Source organism: Lepidochelys kempii, chromosome 2, assembly GCF_965140265.1.
Source record: "Lepidochelys kempii isolate rLepKem1 chromosome 2, rLepKem1.hap2, whole genome shotgun sequence".
In the NCBI taxonomy this organism is placed as follows: Eukaryota; Metazoa; Chordata; order Testudines; family Cheloniidae; genus Lepidochelys; species Lepidochelys kempii.
The window spans coordinates 32,689,153-32,711,538 of NC_133257.1; the positions used below are offsets into that span (position 1 = coordinate 32,689,153).

Here is a 22,386-nt window from a genome sequence, read left to right on the forward strand (position 1 = left end):
AAATTGACACACATGTAGAACTTTATAAGCAATAAGGTGGTTTGGAAGAAGAAAGGTTTTGAAATAAAAAGCTTATTCAGTCTTTCATCCCTATTCACTATATTACCATCAGGGTCTGCAGAATTTGCACATACAAAGATCAGCTGTGGGTTCAAATGAGAAAGTTAGAGGCATAAGTACTCAGACTGCCATCCACAATTCATTCCTCCAGATACAAATAGTGTGAGCTCCATATGCATATGCTAAAAGGGAGGCTGGAGCTCCTGCCCTCTTAAAAATGTACCCCTTTAAAAATTTTTGGTTATACAGTTTCAAAGAGTGAAGCCTTAACTGGCTCAGCTTGTAAGCCAATTTCTTTGTTACAGTTAAAAGGTACAGTGAAACTGCCATGTATACACATTAATGTCAAGGTTTTAAGAGCGCCTTTAAGAATTTTTGTTGAACTAAATTACTATGCTTTCACAGCAACCACTATTCAGAATGGTTTGATTTGATGTATTTAGATTGGTGTAAAATGGAGGGCTACTTATGGGATGGAAAATTCTTTAACGTTTTCTTTCTGGAGCAAAGGTTTGTGACATCTTAGCGGGAGATGCTCTCTGGTAGCCTCTTGGTTTGGAAAGAGGCTGTTCAATCAGACAGCTAAAGAAAGACAAATCTGGGAGCCAAATGGTTATTCCACCTGCAGCAAACTTGGCAAAAATATTCAAACATTTTTTCAACCTTCTTAATATTCATATCTTCACAGACATTAAGGACAAAAGGGACCATTATGATTATCTAGTCTGACCTTAAATGAGGAGTTGAATGAATGTATATCTTCAAGATCATTTGTTTGTACAATTGACAGTAGTGCAGCTGCTGCTCTTCTAAAATAATTGACATTTGGTGATTGAATTTTCCACCTTGTTCTGCCTTGTTGACTGACCCTTCAAGTATTTTGTGTCTCAGTGTTCTTTCCTTGTTTTTAACATATGATTAAGAGCATAATATACATGGAAACTAATTTTGTTTAAATATAAAATTATACTACATTAAGTATCAGACTGCAGTGTATGTCAAGGAATTGTTGACACAAATTTTAATTTTAACACTTTTTCAAGAAGAAAGAGAAAGCAAATCAATGGGGTGCCAAATAACTAGCGTCATTAGCTTTAGGTGTTGTTCCATGAGCAAAAGTGGGCAGCCAAGAACAGCTGTAGTGTTCTTCTGAAAGCCACTGAGTCAAGTGCAGCTCCTGCTGATTCAATGCCAAATATCCGTTGAGTTCAGAATCTGGTCTTCTGTATTCACAGTCTAATATTCTGACACCAGAGCTTCATTTCTTTTCCAATAAAAGACATTTATTGTTGGGTAGATAGGTTTTTGACTGCACTGAGTAAGTTTGGCAGCCTGAGAAGCAGATACAGTTCTCAGCAGCCAGTTAACTGAAAAAATTGTTTCCGATCTGAATGTGTTTTTGTATTGAGGCGTGGATTCTGTTCCAACTGGGTATGAAATTATTTCCCTTATTGTTCAAAACATGGTCCTTTTCCTTCTAAGAGCAATTTTGAAAATGAAGAGTTCTCATAGACATGAAGGTCAGAAGGGACCATTATGATCGTCTAGTGTGACCTCCTGCACAATGCAGGCCACAGAATCTCACCCACCCACTCCTGCAATAAACCTCTCACCTATGTCTGAGCTACTGAAGTCCTCAAATCGTGGTTTAAAGACTTCAAGGTGCAAATCCTCCAGCAAGTGACCCATGCCCCATGCTGCAGAGGAAAGCAAAAAACCCACAGGGCCTCTGACAATCTGCCTGGAGGAAAATTCCTTCCTGACCCCAAATATGGTGATCAGCTGAACCCTGAGCATGTGGGCAAGATTCACCAGCCAGACACCCAGGAAAGAATTCTCTGTAGTAACTCCGATCCCACCCCATCTAACATCCCATCACAGGCCATTGGGCATACTTACCGCTAATAGTCAAAGATCAACTAATTGCCAAAATTAGGCTATCCCGTCATTCCATCCTCTCCATAAACTTATCAAGCTTAGTCTTGAAGCCAGATATGTCTTTTGCCCCCACTGCTCCCCTTGGAAGGCTGTTCCAGAACTTCACTCCTCTGATGATTAGAAACCTTCATCTAATTTCAAGTCTAAACTTGAGTCTCCTTTCATAAGACAGCTTTTCCATTCCTCGGATCATCCTAGTAGCCCTTCTCTGTACCTGTTCCAGTTTGAATTCATCCTTCTTAAACATCGGAGATCAGAACTGCACACAATATTCCAGATGAGGTCTCACCAGTGCCTTGTATAATGGTATTAACTCCTCCTTATCTCTACTGGAAATACCTCGCCTGATGCAGCCCAAGACTGCATTAGCTTTTTTTATGGCCATATCACATTGGTGGCTCATAGTCATCCTGTGGTCAACCAATACTCCATTATTTCCAATTGATGCATCCCCAGCTTATAACTAACATTCTTGTTATTAATCCCTAAATGCATGATCTTACACTTCTCAATATTAAATTTAATCCCATTACTATTACTCCAATTTACAAGGTCATCCAGATCTTCCTGTAGGATATCCCGGTCCTTCTCTGAATTGGCAATACCTCCCAGCTTTGTATCATCTGCAAACTTTATTAGCACATTCCCACTTTTTGTGCCGAGGTCAGTAATAAAAAGATTGGTCCCAAAACCGATCCCTGAGAAACTCCACTGGTAACCTCCCTCCAGCCTGACAGTTCACCTTTCAGTATGACCTGCTGTAGTCTCCCCTTTAACCAATTCCTTATCCATTTTTCAATTTTCATACTGAGCTCCTTCTTTTCCAATTTAACTAATAATTCCCCATGTGGCACCGTATCAAATGCTTGACTGAAATCTAGATAAATTAGATCCACTGCATTTCCTTTGTCTTCAAAAATCTGTTACTTTCTCAAAGAAGGAGATCAGGTTGGTTTGGCATGATCTACCTTTTGTAAAACCATGTTGTATTTTGTCCCATTTACCATTGACCTCAATCTCCTTAACTACTTTTTCCTTCAAAATTTTTTCCAAGACCTTGCATACTACAGATGTCAGACTAACAGGCCTGTAGTTACCCGGATCACCTTTTTTTCCTTTCTTAAAAATAGGAACTATGTTAGCAATTCTCCAATCATACGGTACAACCCCTGAGTTTACAGATTCATTAAAAATTCTTGCTAATGGGCTTGCAATTTCATGTGCTAATTCCTTTAATATTTTTGGATGAAGATTATCTGGGCCCCCTGATTTAGTCCCGTTAAGCTTTTCGAGTTTCGCTTCTACCTCAGATATGGTAATATCTACCTCCATAGCCTCATTCCCATTTGTCATGCTACCATTATCCCTAAGATCCTCATTAAAGACTGAGGCAAAGTATTTGTTTAGATATTGGGCCATGCTTAGATTATCCTTAACCTCTACTCCATCCTCAGTGTTTAGCGGTCCCACTTCTTCTTTCTGAGTTTTCTTCTTATTTATATGGCTATAGAACCTTTTATTATTGGTTTTAATTCCCTTTGCAAGGTCCAATTCTACATGGCTTTTGGCCTTTCTCACTTTATCGCAACATGTTCTGATCTCCATAAGGTAGCTTTCCTTGCTGATCCCTTCCATCTTCCACTCCCTGTATGCTTTCTGCTTTTTCTTAATCATCTCTCTGAGATGCTTGCTCATCCAGCTTGGTCTACAACTCCTGCCTATGATTTTTTTCCCCTTTCTTGGGATGCAGGCTTCCAATAGCTTCTGCAGCTTTAACTTGAAGTAATCCCAGGCTTCCTCTGCCTTTAGATCCATAAGTTCTTCAGTCCAATCCACTTCCCTAACTAATTTCCTTAATTTTTGAAAGTCAGTCCTTTTGAAATCAAAAGCCCTAGTTGCAGATTTATTTTTGTTTATCCTTCCATGCAGTTTGAACTGAATTAGCTCATGATCACTTGAACCAAGGTTGTCCCCTGCAACCATTTTTTCTATGAGATCCTCACTACTCACCAAAACCAAATCTAAAATGGCATCCCCTCTAGTCGGTTCAGCAACTACTTGATGAAGGAATCCATCAGTTATCACATCCAGGAAAATCTGAGCCCTATTATTATTACTAGCACTTGTCCCCCAGTCTATATCTGGGAAGTTAGTCTCCCCTGATCATGCAGTTTCTATTATTATTTACTTCATTAAAAACATTAAAGAGGGCTCTATTCATATCCAAATTAGATCCCGGCGGTCTATAGCACACCCCAAGCACTATCCCAGAGGAGGCTCTAGTAGTTTTCTTCCCCAGTGTGATTTTTGCCCAGACAGACTCTGTCTTATCCATTCCATCGCTTCTTATTCCTTTACAGTCTACCTCATCATTGATATACAATGCTACTCCCCCACCTTTACCTTTATTTCGATCTTTCCTAAACAGCACATACCCTTCAATACCTGTAGTTCAGTCATGACTACTATTCCACCATGTGTCTGTTATCCCTATAATATCTGGTTTCACTTCCTGCACCAGTAACTCTCGTTCCTCCATTTTGTTACCTATGCTCCTCGCATTAGTGTACAAACGTCTTAATTTTTGCTGTTTGGCCTTGCTCACGTTCTTTACCTGATTAGGCACAGACATTCTACCTATACAGTGCAATACATTCCACTTGTATCACCTATTAGACTGGTATCTACACTACACTTCCTCCTTATATACGTTCTCCTACCCACGCCTGTATCCTTTCTTTCTTCGTTTTCTTCCCTCTCAATGTTAAAATCCGGCATGGAGATTACCTGGATATCTCCCCCAAATTCCTAGTTTAAAGCTCTCTTAATCAGTTGTGCCAGCCTCCATCCTAGAAGTCTATTTCCTTCCCTACTCAGATGAAGTCCATCCTGAGAGAACTGTCCTCTGTCCATGAATGCCTTCCAGTGTCCATACATCGCAAATTCCTCCTTATAGCACCACTGCCTGTGCCACCTGTTGATAGTCATAATCTTGTCACACTTTTGTTGCCCTTCTCTAGGAACAGGCAGAATCCCACTGAAGATCACCTGAGCCTCGATTTCTGTAAGCGTCTTCCCCAGTCTGGCATAGTCTCCCTTGATACATTCCAGCGAGAATCTAGACATGTCATTTGTTCCCACTTGAAGGACAATCAGTGGATTCTTTCCCGCTCCCTTTAGGATCCTCTTCAACTTCAGGTCCACATCCTGTATCTTAGCACCCAGTAGACAGCACACCCTTCTGTTCTCTGGATCAGCTCTGGTTACAGGCCTGTCCATCCTTCTGAGTAAGGAGTCCCCAGTCACTTTTTTCCTGATGATGGTGCGATTCTCTAGTCTATCCCCTGTTCCCTCTGGCTGCAAGTTCTTTCCATTCCTATTCTCCCTTGTAATCCTCTTCAACCCAACCTGTATCCTCCTGGGGCTCATATTTGGTGTTGTCTCCATTGACTCTTCCCCTTTTCCTGTAGGACTAGCTGCTCTTCTCTTCTTCCTTGCCCTTCCACCTTCAGTGACCTTCTGCTGTGCCCCTTCTTCATTTTCCAACTCTGCATACCTGTTCTTGAGCTCTATTTCTCCTTCACTAACCCGTCTTTTCCTCTGCCTGGTTCTTTTAGTCACCTGCTTCCACTGTCCATTTTCTTCACCCAGCAGTCTCCCCTCAGACTTCTTCAGTCCTGCTTCCATCTGCAAGTCTGAGCTTTTTCCTTTAGCCGCCTCGTGTCTTTGCTCCATAATCTGCTCGAGCCCCCTTCTAAAGTCAACCGGACTTTCCCCCTGCATCTCCACTCCTCGGATCTTTTCTTCCATCAGCTCTATCAGGCGGCACTTCTTGCAGATGAAACTCTTTTCAGGTACCCCTTCCAGGATCATGTACATGCAGCAGCTTCCACATCCAGTCATCTTCATTGTGTCTTCCACTGCTTGGGTCTCTACCACTGCTGCCTCTGTATCTGTCATAGCCTTCTCACCTAAGTCCTGTTAGTTTGGGAAACACAAACCAAACCAAACCACCACCACCCACAGCAAAACAAACCCCCAGCGAGCACCAAAACACTGCCAGAACACCCTACGCTCCCTTCACTAGCCTGTCTACTCCTCTGCCTGCCTCTTTTAGTCTTCCCCCCAAACTCCCCTTGCAAACTCCCACTCAAACTCCCCTGTTTACAGCTCTGTTTGCTAGCTCCTGTGCCGCTGCAGCTGTCGAGTAGGTGCAGCCATGTATTCCACTTAGGTGTGTGCACACACCCAGTGCACTGGAGCCGAAGAATTTTGCCTAGCAGTACCGATAGATGGCCAGCACTCATACCTAGCGGCTACATCCCCTCCCTTGGTTATGTGAGAAACCCCCCAACCCTCCATTCCTTCTTACTGCCTGTGGTTAGAGTGGGACCTCTGTGTGTTTTCTAACCTCACAACCTCTCTGCTTCTTAGGGACTTTTCTAGTTCTACACAGCTAATTAGTACTAGGGTTGTCAAACAAATTAAAAAAATTAATTGCAATTAATCATGAGATTTAAAAAAAAATAATCACAATTAATTGCAATTTTAGTTGCACTGTTAATAATAGAATACCAATTTATATTATAAATGTTTTTGGATGTTCTTCTACATTTTCAAGTCTATTGATTTCCATTATAACACAGAATACAAAGTGTACACTGCTCACTTTATATTATTTTTATTACAAATATTTGCACTGTAAAAAAGATAAAAGAAATAGTATTTTTCAATTAATCTCATACAAGTACTGTAATGCAATCTCTTTATCGTAAAAGTGTAACTTAGAAATGTAGAATTATTTTTTTGCATAACTGCACTCAAAAATAAAACAATGTAAAACTTTAGAGCCTACAAGTCCATTCAGTCCTACTTCTTGTTCAGCCAATCGCTGAGACAAACAAGTTTGTTTACATTTATGGGAGATAATCCTGCCTGTTTCTTATTTACAATGTCACCTGAAAGTAAAAACAGGTGCTTGCATGCACTGTTGTAGCTGGCATTGCAAAGTATTTACGTGCCAGATATGCTGAACATTATTATGCCCCTTCATGCTTCGTCTTGTAGGCTTTAAAGTAATAATAATTCTACGTTTGTAAGTTGCACTTTCATGATAAAGAGGTTGCACTACAGTACTTGTATGAGGTGAATTGCAAAATACTATTTCTTTCATTTTTTACAGTGCAAATATTTGTAATAAAAATAATATAAAGTGAGCACTGTACACTGTGTTCTGTGTTGTCATTGAAATCTATGTGTTAGAAAATGTAGAAAAAAATCCAAAAATATTTATAATAAATTTAAAATGGTATTTTATTAACAGTGCAATTAAAACTGCGATAAATAGTGAAATAGTTTTTCCTAATATCCAACCTAGACTCCCCCACTACAGCTTGAGACTATTGCTCCTTCTTCTGTCATCTGCCACCACTGAGAACAGCCTAGCTCCATCCTCTTTGGAACCCCCCTTCAGGTAATTGAAGGCTGCTATCAAATCCCCTCCTCTCTTCTCCTCTGCAGACTAAACAAACTCAGTTCCCTCAACCTCTCTTCATAAGTCATGTGCCCCAGCCCCCTAATTAATTTCGTTGCCCTCCTCTGGACTCTCTCCAATTTGTCCACATCCTTTCTGTAGTGGGGGCCCCAAAACTGGACACAGTAGTCCAGATGTGGCTTCACCAATGCCGAATAGAGAGGAATAATCCCTTCCCTCGATCTGCTGGCAGTGCTGCTACTAATGCAGCCCAATATGTCATTAGCCTTCTTGGCAACCAGGGCACATCCAGCTTCTCATCCACTGTAATCCCCCAGGTCCTTTTCTGCATAATTGTTGCTAAGCCAGTCAGTCCCCACCTGTAGCAGTGCATGGGATTCTTTCGTCCTAAGTGCAGGACTCTGCTCTTGTCCTTGTCCTTGAACCGCCTCAGATTTCTTTTGGCCCAGTTGTTCAATTTGTTTAGGTCACTCTGGACCCTATCCCTACCCTCCAGCATTTTTACCTCTCCCCTCAGCTTAGTGTCATCCGCGAACTTGCTGAGGGTGAAATCCATCCCATCATCCAGATCATTAATGAAGATGCTGAACAAAACCAGCCCCAGGATTGATCCTTGGATCCACTTGATACCAGCTGCCAACTAGATATCAAGCTATTGATCACTACCCGTTGAGCCCAACGATCTAGCCAGCTTCCTATCCACCTTATAGTCCATTCCTCCAATCCATACTTCTTCTTTAACTTGCTGGCAAGAATACTGTGGGAGACCGTATCAAAAGCTTTGCTAAAGTTGAGGCTAACTAGTGTGTATTTGGGTCTTTGTCTTTTTCTTTTCTTCTTTTTTTCTTTTTTGAAAAAACGCCCTCATCAAAAACCAAGCCCAATATCTAAAACCTCCTCATGCTTCCAGAACTTTGGGTAAGTTCAGATATGGATTTGAACTTTGTGACTTTTGGGCCTTTTACTCACAAGAACACGCAACTTTATTTGAATATTTTAAGTTTTTTTCATCATGTTAGGATTCAAAATTTTATTAATGAGGCAGGTATTGTAAAACACTATCTTACAGTGAACTGGAATTGTCCAGTTTATCTCATTGGAAAACTTTTTAGAAACTGGTATTCTCAGAATATCTGTGACTTCTAGCAAACCAATCTTTTTTCATGAGCCAAGTACAGCAGATACAATATCTTAGCTCAGGGTAGTTTTTATTGCCACTTTCATTGTGTGAGAGCTATTGTGGTTACATGTTCAGGGTGGCAGCTGGTCCCTAATGCAAATTGCGTAAGAGTTTAATAGGAATGAACTTAGACCAATGTTTTTAATTATGTTTGTCATAGTATTGAATTTCTATTTTAATACAGAGGCAGAGTTAGTAGTAGTGAATTACAGAGTGAAAAATAAACAATTAGGTATCAACAGCATCCTGTTTTGAGAAAAATAATATATGGGTTATTGGTTTGCACCTCCATTGTGAAGTGTAAATGTTGAGCAATACCTATTTAGAAAAACAAAACAAGACACCTTCTCCTACATACACATTTGCCCAACATCCTGAAATTCTCTTAAGGGTTATTCTTGGCTTCCTAGATCAAACTGAGAAGTTAAACAATTGGTGATATAAATTAGATGTAGAGCTGTCAAACGATTAAAAAAAAAAATCCTGATTAATCACAGTTTTAATCGCACTGTTACACAATAATAGAATACTATTTATTTAAATATTTTGGATGTTTTTCTACATTTTCAAATATATTTATTTCAGATACAACACAGAATACAAAGTGTACAGTGCTTGCTTTATTTTTTTATTACCAATATTTGCACTGTAAAAAGATAAAAGAAATAGTATTCTTCAATTCAATTTTTCAGTGGGATAAGGAGGTGTAGCTTATAATGTGAATTCATATCACCAGTTATGTTCTCTGAATCTGTGCCAATTACATTCTCTGAATCCATGAATTTTTTTTATAAATGGCATATTCTTGTCATCAGTAATATACTACAGTCTGAAGTCTCTCTGAAGTAGAGACATTAGTGTTAATCCAAAATCCATATTAAAAATCATGATTTAATGGAAAAGGAGTATTTGTCTTGTTTTGAAAATTAGCTTAATCCATTACACTTTTTTTTAATGAATTTTTGGCATTCTGTACAACAGGTAAATGCATTACAGAACTGCAATATTTATTATTTGAATGGAAGCTTCACTGGAAACAGATTTTTCCTCTTTTTCTCTTCACACTTGTTAAAAATTGTAAAATCAAAATTAAAGTATAATTATTAGAGAGATTTGAATCCAGTCTAGTGGACTTTAAGATTACTATAATATATATCAAAGATGGAGCCCTGAGCTAGTTTTATGACTCATAGAAATGGGGTAAAGTGCTCTTAGGTTCCTCCAGTTCATCAAAGTACTTAACTATGTGAATTGTGTTAATTCTCTGGGTTGTGCAGGGCAAGAGTGAAAATTACTTTGGGCTGACCCCTTTGACTGGGACAAGAAACTGCCTCTACCACTGTACCATATGAAAGGTCGCTTTCATGAGCGGCATTTGAGAGTTGGTGAAAGAGGAGTGTAAAATAATGAGCCTCACGGCCTGTAGGGTGATCCAGTTGTGGGAGAAGGGGGAGAAAATTGGTACACAATGATAAAACAAAGGGTTGATCACAGTGATTTTATACGATTGTTTAAACTTTTATTTGGTGATAGAATTGGGCCAGTAATATAGCACAGCTGAAGTGTCTGCAGATATTGAACCAGAAAATATGTCAATTTAGAAGTAAAAATACCTATGTGGTGAATATATGTTCAAAAAGAGATTCATTCCCCTAAAATAACCTACTCTGTGAGGGTCCTGCAGTAGCAGGGACCTAATGGCTATTTCACTGAAAGACAGAGAATAGAAGAGAATGATACCAAACAAGACACTGAAGGAGAGGTTGGAGGAGAGCACAATGAGAGGACTAAGGCAATGGAGTGCAGGGCTTTAAGGAGGAGAATGTCTCTTAAATAAGCATTAGGAAAATTTTATGTAATATTTGATACATTAAACTTCTGTAGCACTTCCTCAGACACCAAATACCCCTGTGAGACAAGTATGTATAATTGTCCTCATTTTGTAAATAGGGAAAGGGAGGAACATAAAGACTGAGCAGTTTGCCATGCAGCAAGACTTTGACAGAGCTATGAATAAACCCCAGATTTCTTCATTTTGGGTTTTAATTATGTTTTTAGCTGTAAGACTAGTATGGCAAGGCTGTACCTAGAATGAGTTATATAGTTGTGGTGCAAGTCTTGTTGTTCAGGTGTGGTTCACAATGGAGTTAATCTTGTATGTTAAAAGAAAAGGAGTACTTGTGGCACCTTGGAGACTAACCAATTTATTTGAGCATGAGCTTTCGTGAGCTACAGCTCACTTCATTCCTCAACTAAGCATCTCAGTATACAATAACCAACATGCCAAAACATTAGCCACTCTTGCTTTCTTCTAGGGTAAAGTAACTGGCCACTAACTACTGGCACAAAGTGGTTCTCTTAGAAATTAATTTTTAATTGACCACCTTTGTGTGATTTTATCATGTGGTGTAATTAAGAAGAATTTTTTTTTCTGTACAATAAAGGTATTTCATTTCAACTAGATAAGATGTAGTCTTCTATGAGAAAGTACAGTAATTACTTCCATGATTAAGCCAAGCACCAGTGTAGCAAAACATACTTAAGATTATAGGTGTAATTGTTACCTCTTTATTGTGTGGAACAAATATATTGTACATTTACCAGATTCAATGTTCTAGAGCTTTTTCTGCTAAGAAAAGAAAAACATAACTGCAATGTCATTTATCTGTTAATGTCAAAAGTCCATCCTTTATAACTAGAAAAAGTGGAAGATGCATTGGATATATATTTAGTTTTCAAGACCATGCTAAAATATGTAGTTATCTAAGACATTTAAAATGATGTCTTCTGTGTTACCAACAGCTCAGCCCCTTCATAAAGATGCTCTTCAAAGTTAAGAACATGACAGTGGCTGTACTGGGTCAGACCAAAGGTCCATCTAGCCCAGTATCCTGTCTTCTGACAATGGCCAATGCCAGGTGCCCCACAGGGAATGAACAGAACAGGTAATCATCAAGTGATCCATCCTCTGTTGCCCATTCCCAGCTTCTGGCAAACAGAGGCTAGGGACACCATCCCTGCCCCCATCCTGGCTAATAGCCATTGTTGGACCTATCCTCCATGAACTTACCTAGTTCTTTTTTGAACCCTGTTATAGTCTTGGCCTTCACAACATCCTCTAGCAAGAAGTTCCACAGGTTGACTGTGTGTTGTGTGGAAAAAATACTTCCTTTTGTTTGTTTTAAACCAGCTGTCTGTTAATTACATTAAGGTGGCTTCACTTCTGCAGCACTGAAGGTTGTGAAGAACACGATGGTGAATGAGATGTAATTGAATGACAGGCATGAATCCTTTTTTCTTGCCCCATAGTATGTAATCCCTTTACTCTTTGGTAAACAGATTTGTCAATGAAAATTGCCTAAAGCCAATAAAACAATATGAGTGCGGAAAACCTTTAGTTATTGGCTGTAAACAATATAAAACACAGAGGTAAAATCATTATTAAATGTTAATAGAAATGTGCATTTAAAAATCTGTCATGTACTGCTTTTTTGCAGGAAGGTAATTGTCAAGAACACTGGGTTCCATAGAGCAATCCGGTGATTCTTTTAGTGATATATTGTGGTGTTAATCTGGTTCAGCTATAAGTAGTTGGTCAACTTCTCTTAAAAGAGCAATGTATTAACCAAATCATCTTGAGTGGGCCTATTTCTGGGAAACCTTTCTTGTGATTACTGTATCTAATGGGTTGGTGTTCAGTAAGATATAGTTTTGCAAAACCATTCTTCAAGCAATCTGTCATTGTAGAACTAGCACTCTTTGTTTCATAGAGGATACTCACATTTTATTTTGTCTTTGCTGCAGCTTGAATACTGTTTTTCTTTTTTTCCCTTTTTTTAATTTCAGTGATCATGAATAAAATATATAGTAGCAGTGATCATAGAATCATAGGACTGGAAGGGACCTGAAGAGGTCATCTAGTCCAGTCCCCTGCACTCATGGCAGGACTAAGTATTATCTAGACCATCCCTGACAGGTGTTTGTTTAATCTGCTCTTAAAAATCTCCAGTGATGGAGATTCCAGTGCTTAATCACGGGACCGTTAGGAAGTTTTTCCTAATGTCCAACCTAAACCGCCCTTGCTGCAATTTAAGCCCATTGCTTCTTGTCCTATCCTCAGAGGTTAAGAAACACAATTTTTCTCCCTCCTCCTTGTAACAACCTTTTTTACATACATGAAAACTGTTATAATGTCCCCTCTTAGTCGTCTCTTTTTTCCAGACTAAACTAACCCAATTTTTTTCAATCTTACCTCATAGATCATGTTTTCTAGACCTTAAATCATTTTTGTTGCTCTTCTCTGGACTCTCTCAAATTTGTCCACATCTTTCCTGAAATGCGGCACCCAGAACTGGACGCAATACTCAAGTTGAAGCCAAATCATCGCGGAGTAGAGTAAAAGAAGTACAGTACTCGTGCTAATACATTCCAGAATGATGTTTGCTTTTTTTGCTGCAGTGTTACACTGTTGACTCATATTTAGCATATGGTCCACTATGACCCCCCTCCTCCCCAGATCCCTTTCTGCAGTACCCCTTTCTAGGCAGTCATTTCCCATTTTGTATGTGTGCAACTGATTGTTCCTTCCAAAGTGGAGTACTTTGCATTTGTCCTTATTGAATTTCATCCTATTTACTTCAGTCCATTTCTCCAGTTTGTCCAGATCATTTTGAATTTTAATCCTATCTTCCAAAGCACTTGCAACCCCTCCCAACTTGGTATAATCCATAAACTTTATAAGTGTATTCTCTATGCCAGGGATTGGCAACCTTTGGCATGAGGCCCATCAGGGAAATCTGCTGGCAGGCCGGGACGGTTCATTTATCTGTGGGACCCTATGATGTGCAGTCAGCCAGGAGGTGCTTTGATTTTTTACTTTCCATTCACCAGACAGTGTCTTAGAGCAAAATAGGCATTTTTCCAACTCAAAAACCCCTGTACAGCTTTTAGGAAATATACTAACCCATATACTATTTCATGCCCAAAGCTGCTGCTTTAGGCCCCAACTCAGCCAAGCACATACATAGTTTCATTGATGTCAGTAGGACTAGTCACATGTTTTTAATTAACCATGTATTTAAGTGATTGCAGGATTGAGGCCTTAAAGATTCATAGATATTTAGGTCAGAAGGGACCATTATGATCATCTAGTCGACTTCCTGCACAACGCAGGCCACAGAATTTCACCCACCACTCCTGCAAAAAACCTCACACCTATATCTGTGCTATTGAAGTCCTCAAATTGTAGTTTAAAGACTTCAAGGAGCAGAGAATCCTCCAGCAAGTGACCCGTGCCCTATGCTACAAAGGAAGGCGAAAAACCTGCAGGGCCTCTTCCAGTCTGCCCTGGAGGAAAATTCCTTCCCAACCCCAAATATGGTGATCAGCTAAACCCTGAGCCTATGGGCAAGATTCACCAGCCAGATACCACAGAAAATTCTTTCCTAGGTAACTCGGATCCCACCCCATCTAATATCCTATCACAGGCCATTGGGCCTATTTACCATGAATATTTAATTACCAAAACCATGTTATTCCATCATACCATCTCCTCCATAAACTTATTGAGTTTAATCTTAAAGTCAGATAGAGCTTTTGCCCCCACTGCTTCCCTTGGAAGGCTATTCCAAAACTTCACTCCTCTGATGGTTAGAAACCTTCATCTAATTTCTAGTCTAAATTTCCTGGTGGCCAGTTTATATCCATTTGTTCTTGTGTCCACATTGGTACTGAGCTTAAATAATTCCTCTCCCTCTCCAGTATTTATCCCTCTGATATATTTATAGAGAGCAATCATATCTCCCCTCAACCTTCTTTTGGTTAGGCTAAACAAGCCAAGCTCCTTGAGTCTCCTTTCATAAGACAGGTTTTCCATTCTTCGGATCATCGTAGTAGCCCTTCTCTGTACCTGTTCCAGTTTGAATTCATCCTTCTTAAACATGGGAGACAAGAACTGCACACACAGTATTCCAGGTGAAGTCTCACCAGTGCCTTGTATAACGGTACTAAAACCACCTTATCCCTGCTGGAAATATCTCTCCTGATGCATCCCAAGACCTCATTAGCTTTTTTCACGGCCATATCACATTGGCAGCTCATAGTCATCCTATGATCGACCAATACTCCAAGGTCCTTTTCCTCCTCCGTTACTTCTAATTGATGTGTCCCTAGTTTATAACTAAAATTCTTGTTGTTAATCCCTAAATGCATAACCTTACACTTCTCACTATTAAATTTCATCCTATTACTATTACTCCAGTTTACAAGGTCATCCAGATCCTCCTGTAGGATATCCCGGTCCTTCTCTAAATTGGCAATACCTCCCAGCTTTGTATCATCTGCAAACTTTATTAGCACACTCCCACTTTTTGTGCCGAGGTCAGTAATAAAAAGATTAAATAAGATTGGTCCCAAAACTGATCCTTGAGGAACTCCACTGGTAACCTCCCTCCAGCCTGACAGTTCATCTTTCAGTAGGACCCATTGTAGTCTCCCCTTTAACCAATTCCTTATCCACCTTTCAATTTTCCTGCTGATTCCCATCTTTTCCAATTTAACTAATAATTCCCCATGTGGCACGGTATCAAACGCCTTACTTAAAATCTAGGTAAATTAGATCCACTGCGTTTCCTTTGTCTAAAAAATCTGTTACTTTCTCAAAGAAGGAGATCAGGTTGGTTTGGCATGATCTACCTTTTGTAAAACCATGTTGTATTTTGTCCCATTGACTTCAATGTCCTTAACTACCTTCTTCAAAATTTTTTCCAAGACTTTGCATACTACAGATGTCAAACTAACAGGCCTATAATTACCCGGATCACTTTTTTTCCCTTTCTTAAAAATAGGAACTATGTTAGCAATTCTCCAATCATGCAGTACAACCCCTGAGTTTACAGATTCATTAAAAATTCTTGCTAATGGGCTTGCAATTTCATGTGCCAATTCCTTTAATATTCTTGGATGAAGATTATCTGGGCCCCCCGATTTAGTCCCATTAAGCTGTTTGAGTTTCGCTTCTACCTCAAATATGGTAATGTCTACCTCCATATCCTCATTCCCATTTGTCATGCTACCATTATCCCTAAAATCCTCTTTAGTCTTATTAAAGACTGAGGCAAAGTATTTGTTTAGATATTGGGCCATGCCTAGATTATCCTTGACCTCCACTCCATCCTCAGTGTTTAGCGATCCCACTTCTTCTTTCTTTGTTTTCTTCTTATTTATATGACTATAGAACCTTTTACTATTGGTTTTAATTTCCTTTGCAAGGTCCAACTCTATTTGACTTTTAGCCTGTCTCACTTTATCCCTACGTGTTCTGACCTCAATAAGGTAGCTTTCCTTGATGATCCCTCCCTTCTTCCACTCCCTGTATGCTTTCTGCTTTTTCTTAATCACCTCTCTGAGATGCTTGCTCATCCAGCTTGGTCTACAACTCCTGCCTTTGAATTCTTTCCTCTTTCTTGGGATGCAGGCTTCCGATAGCTTCTGCAGCTTTGATTTTAAAATAATTTCAGGCCTCCTCTACCTTTTAGATTCATAAATTCTTCAGTCCAATCCACTTCCCTAACTAATTTCCTTAATTTTTGAAAGTCAGCCCTTTTGAAATCAAAAACCCTAGTTGCAGATTTATTTTTGTTTATCCTTCCATGCAGTTTGAACTGAATTAGCTCATGATCACTTGAACCAAGATTGTTCCCTACAACCATTTCTTCTATGAGGTCCTCACTACTCACCAAAAACCAAATCTAAAATGGCATCCCCTCTTGTTGGTTCAGCAACTACTTGATGAAGGAATCCATCAGCAATCACATCTAGGAAAATCTGAGCCCTATTATTATTACTAGCACTCGTCCTCCAGTCTATATCTGGGAAGTTAAAGTCTCCCATTGATCACACAGTTTCCATTAGTATTTCCTTTATTAAAAACATTAAAAGGGGCTCTATCCGTATCCAAATTAGATCCCGGCGGTCTATAGCACACCCCAAGCACTATCCCAGGGGAGGCTCTAATAGTTTTCTTCTCCAATGTGATTTTTGCCCAGACAGACTCTGGCTTATCCATTCCATCGCTTCTTATTTCTTTACATTCTACCTCATCATTGATATACAATGCTACTCCCCCACCTTTGCCTTTATTTCGGTCTTTCCTAAACAGCACATTCCCTTCAATACCCGTACTCCAGTCATGACGACTATTCCACCATGTTTCTGTTCTCCCTAGAATATCTGGTTTCACTTCCTGCACCAGTAGCTCTAGTTCCTCCATTTTGTTACCGAGGCTCCTCGCACTGGTGTACAAACCTCTTAATTTTTGTGTTTGGTCTCACTCATATTCTGTACCCTATTAGGCACGGTCATTCTACAGCCAGTATAACCTATTAGACTGGTATCTACACTGCCCTTCCTCCTACCCATGGCTGTATCCTTTCTTACTTGGTTTTCTTTCCTCTGAATGCTAAAATCCAGTGTGGAGATTACCTGGACATCTCCCAACCATCTCCCCCAAATTCCTAGTTTAAAGCTTTCTTAATTAGTTGTGCCAGCCTCCATCCTAGAAGTCTATTTCCCTCCCTACTCAGGTGAAGTCCATCCCGAGAGAACAGTCCTCTGTCCATGAATGCCTCCCAGTGGCCAGTGGGACTTTCAGAACTGAGTATTAATTCTATTTGAATGTTTGTGTGAATGTTTGTTTTGAAATAATTGCCTGTATCTATACGTTTCTAAGGCATGTACCTTAGAAAGAGGTTTCTATTAACAGTTGCCGTAAAAAAAAACAAAAATGGTATCGCGTTATAACACTGCTTCTGATACTACTTTCAACAGAAGTATTTTTGTTGTTTCTTAATGGTTCCTTTCACTCCAAATACTTTTATACTTAATATTGATTGACAAAAATATTCCCCTTTCCTGAAGATGCAAGTCCTATGCAAATGATAGTTTTGGGGAGGGAAGAATAATGGAATGGCTAGGCGTTAAACTTTGAACTCACTTATATTAATGTAACATTTCAGTGATTAATTTGCTATTAAACGCTCTAGTGAAAAATTACACAGTGACACTGAACTGACACTCATGTGGGTTATATTTCATGAATCTGTTTCTCAGTCTTTCAGTGAATGGGAAAAGGTATAAGTCATAAATAGTAAATTGTACATTTCAATATATTAAACTGTACTTACTGTTCTTCATTTTACTAGAACCACACTAATAGTTTTGCACTATGGTGTAGCAATCGGTCAATTATAAAATCATTTTCTGTTGTTGGATACTAGATGCACATCAGGCGTTATCTTATAAAGTTATACAAAAAGGGCCTGATTCACAGTTTCTTCATTCCAGTTTTAGAAACCAACTCGAGTCACACAATGGTGAATCAGGCCCAGTATCTCCAGTTTCTTTATCTGATTATTTTTGTGGAAAAGCGGTTATTCATAGGTTTTAGAATTCTTATTAGTATAGACTAATATACATCCTAATTATGCAAAATATACTTTTTGTATTGGAATGAACATTTCATGTTTTACCATATTTATCTTTACACAGTTAACACATCCTTTCTGAAAACTAATTTTATACAAAGGACAGTAGACAGTTGAACGTTTTGTAGCTGTATGAGCTCTATCGGAAACGCAAAAAATAGATGTATTAACCCCAGATGACACATTGTGAAAGTGTACTTTCAAATAGTCATCCTAGTAAACTCTAAATAAACATTTCATCACGATTAATCACACTGTTAAACAATAAAAGCATACAATTTATTTAAATATTTTGATGTTTTCTACATTTTCAAATATATTAATTTCAGTTACAACACAGAATACAAAATGTACAGTGCTCACTTTGTAGTTATTTTTATTACAAATATTTGCACTGTAAAAAAAAGAAATTGTATTTTTCAAGTAATCTAAGTACTGTAGTTCAGTCTCTTTATCATGAAAGATGAACTTACAAATGTAGAATTAAAAAAAAAAACTGCATTAAGAAATAGAACTGCAAAACTCTAGAGTCCACTCAGTCCTACTTCAGCCAATCGCTCAGACAAACAAGCTTGGTTACAATTTGCAGGAGATAATGCTGTCTGTTTCTTATTTAAAATGTCACCTGAAAGTGAGAACAGGCATTCGCATGGCACTGTTGTAGCTGGCGTGACAAGATATTTTCATGTCAGATATGCTAAAGATTCATATGTCCCTTCATGCTTCAGTCATCATTCCAGAGGTATGCTTCCATGCTGATGACAGGTTCGGCTCGATAACGGTCCAAAGCAGAGTGGACCGACGCATGTTCATTTTCATCATCTGAGTCAGCTGCCACCAGCAGAACGTTGATTTTCTTTTCTGGTGGTTCAGGTTCTGTAGTTTCTGCATCAGAGTTTTGCTCTTTTAAGCCTTCTGAAAGCGTGCTCCACACCTCGTCCCTCTCAGATTTTGGACGGCACTTCAGATTCTTAAATCTTGTGTCGAGTGCTGTAGCTATTTTTAGAAATCTCACATTGGTGCCTTCTTTGCGTTTTGTCAAATCTGCTGTGAAAGTGTTCTTAAAACGAACGTTCTGGGTCATCATGTGAGACTGCTATAACATGAAATATATGGCAGAATGCGGGTAAAACAGGAGACATACAATTCTCCCCCAAGGAGTTCATTCACAAATTTAATTAACGCATTTTTTTTTAATGAGCATCATCAACGTGGAAGCATGTCCTCTGGAATGGTGGCCAAAGAATGAAGGGGCATCTGAATGTTTAGCATATCTGGCACATAAATACCTTGCAACGCTGACTACAAAAGTGCCACGCGAACGTCTGTTCTCACTTTTAGATGATGTAAATAAGAAGGAGGCAGCAGTATCTCCTGTAAATGTAAACAAACTTGTTTGTCTTAGCGATTGGCTGAACAATAAGTAGGACTGAGTGGTCTTGTAGATGCTGAAGTTTTACATTGTTTTGTTTTAGTCCACTTATGTAACAGAAAAAATCTACCTTTGTAAGTTACACTTTCCCAATAAAGATATTGCACTACAGTACTTATGAGGTTACTTGAAAGTTCTATTTCTTTTATTTATCACTTTTACAGTGCAAATATGTAATAAAAATAATATCAAGTGAGCACTGTACACTTTGTATTCTGTGTTGTAACAGAAATCAATATATTTGAAAAAGTAGAAAACATCCAAAAATATTTAATAAATTTCAATTGGTATTCTATTGTTTAACAATGCAATTAATTGTGATTAGTTTTTTTAATTGTGTGAGTTATCTGCGATTGATGGCCCTAATATATATATTTTAAATAGGTATTTTATTTATTTTTATTTATGTGTGTGTGTGTGTGTGTGTGTTAATCACTGAGACTGGGAGACAACAGAGACTGTGCAAGGGAGGATAGCTTCTCCTCACCTCCCTTGCTGGCTTAAGATGAAAATGGCTCAGTAGACTGGGACCCTTGTCTCTAGAGAGAGAAGGGTTACGTGGAGGGTCACAGTGAGCCTCTGAGGCTAGCAAAATCTGCCAGGAAATGCAGAACCCACGGAGACATGGACAAAGCGCTGTGTGTGTGTGTGTGTGTGTGTGTGTCTCTCTCATATATATATTTGAGAGAGATAATAAATGCGCGTGCGCGCGCACATACTTTTAATATCTACTTTTAATGACACTAAATTTAAAGTGAAAACTCAGGAACAATGAGGAGATTCTGTATTTAGACTCTTAAAGTTGATTAAGATGTTGACGTAAAATACTTAGAGTTCTGTAAGGCATTTGACTTGGTAGCACATGCCAACTTGATTACAAGACTAGAAAGATATAAAATTAACGTGGCACACATGAGGTGCTTTAAAAGCTGGCTAACTGATAGGTCTCAATGTAATTTTAAAAGGGGAATCATCATTGAGTGGGTGTGTTTCTAGTGAAATCCTGCAGGCATCAGTTTTTGGTCCTAGCTATTTAACATTTTTATCAGTGACCTGGAAGAAAACTAAAAATCATAGCTTATTAAGTTTGCCAATGAAAAAAATTTGGGGGAAGCGATAAGTAATGAAGAGGACAGGTCGCTGACATAGAGGAATGTGGGTTGCTTAAGTTGGGTGAAAATTAACTATGCATTTTAATATGACTAAATATAAATGTATACATCTAGGAATAAAGAACACAGGCCCTACTTACAGGATGGAGGACTCTCTGTTAGGAAGAAGTGACTATCTAAAAGAATTGGGGGAAGTGGTGGAGAATCAGCTGATCATGAGCTCTGAGTGCAACACTGGCTAAAGGGGCTAATCATAGAATAGAATATCAGGGTTGGAAGGGACCTCAGGAGGTCGTCTAGTCCAACCCCCTGCTCAAAGCAGGACCAATCCCCAACTCAGTCGTCCCAGCCAGGGCTTTGTCAAGCCTGACCTTAAAAACCTCTAAGGAAGGAAATTCCACCACCTCCCTAGGTAACTCATTCCAGTGTTTCACCACCCTCCTAGTGAAAAAGTTTTTCCTAATATCCAACCTAAACCTCCCCCACTGCAACTTGAGACCATTACTCCTTGTTCTGTCATCTGCTACCACTAAGAACAGTCTAGATCCATCCTCTTTGGAACCCCCTTTCAGGTAGTTGAACACAGCTATCAAATCCCCCCTCATTCTTCTCTTCTGCAGACTAAATAATCCCTCCGTCTTTCCTCATAAATCATGTGCTCCAGCCCCCTAATCATTTTTTTTTGCCCTCCGCTGGACTCTTTCCAATTTTTCCACATCCTTCTTGTGGTATGGGGCCCAAAACTGGACACAGTACTCCAGATGAGGCCTCACCAAGCCAAAAGAGGGGAATGATCACGTCCCTTGATCTGCTGGCAATGCTCCTATTTATACAACCCAAAATGCCATTAGCCTTCTTGACAACCAAGCCACACTGTTGAATCATATCTATAATGGAATGCTGGGATCCATAAAGAGGGATTTCTCAAGCAGGAGCAGAGAGGTAATTTTACATGTGTGTTTGGCACTGGTGTTGACCACTCTAAAATACTGTGTCTAGTTCTGGTGTCCACAGATATTGTTAAATTGGAGAGGGTTCAGAGAAGAGCCACAAGAAATATTACAGGATTAGAAAACGTGCCTTATAGTGGTAGACTCCAGGTGCTCAATCTATTTAACTGAACAAGAGAAAGGTAAGGGGTGACTTGATTGCAGTTTATAAGAATAATTACAATATATTCACCCTGTTCTCTGCTCTTTTCATTTTGGAGATGATAGCCGTATAGGGCTGGAAGGATCCTTGAGAGGTCATCCAGACCATCCCCACACTTAGGTAGGACCAAGTATACCTAGACTATCTCTGACAGGTTTTTGTCTAACCTATTCCTGAAAATCTCCAATGACTGGAATTCCACAACCTCCCTTGAGAGCTTATTCAGGTGCTTAACTACCCTTGTAGTTAGAAAGTTTTTCCTAAACTACATCTCCCTTGCTGCAGGTTACCTCTTGTCCTATCTTCAGTGCACATGGAGAACTATTAATCACTGTTCTCTTTATAACCAAATGTCAAGGTTCCTCCCCCACTCTGAACTCTAGGGTACAGATGTGGGGACCTGCATGAAAAACCTCCTAAGCTTATCTTTACCAGCTTAGGTCAAAACTTCCCCAAGGTACAAAATATTCCATCCTTTGTCCTTGGATTGGCCGCTACCACCACCAAACTAATACTGGTTACTGGGGAAGAGCTGT

At 39.2% G+C, this 22,386-nt stretch overlaps 1 protein-coding gene across 3 annotated transcripts in view; it reads left to right on the forward strand.

The window, feature by feature from the left end:
* Positions 1-22,386, forward strand: part of NUDCD1 (NudC domain containing 1) — a 149,799-nt gene that overhangs the window by 83,937 nt on the left and 43,476 nt on the right. The window lies entirely within an intron of this gene.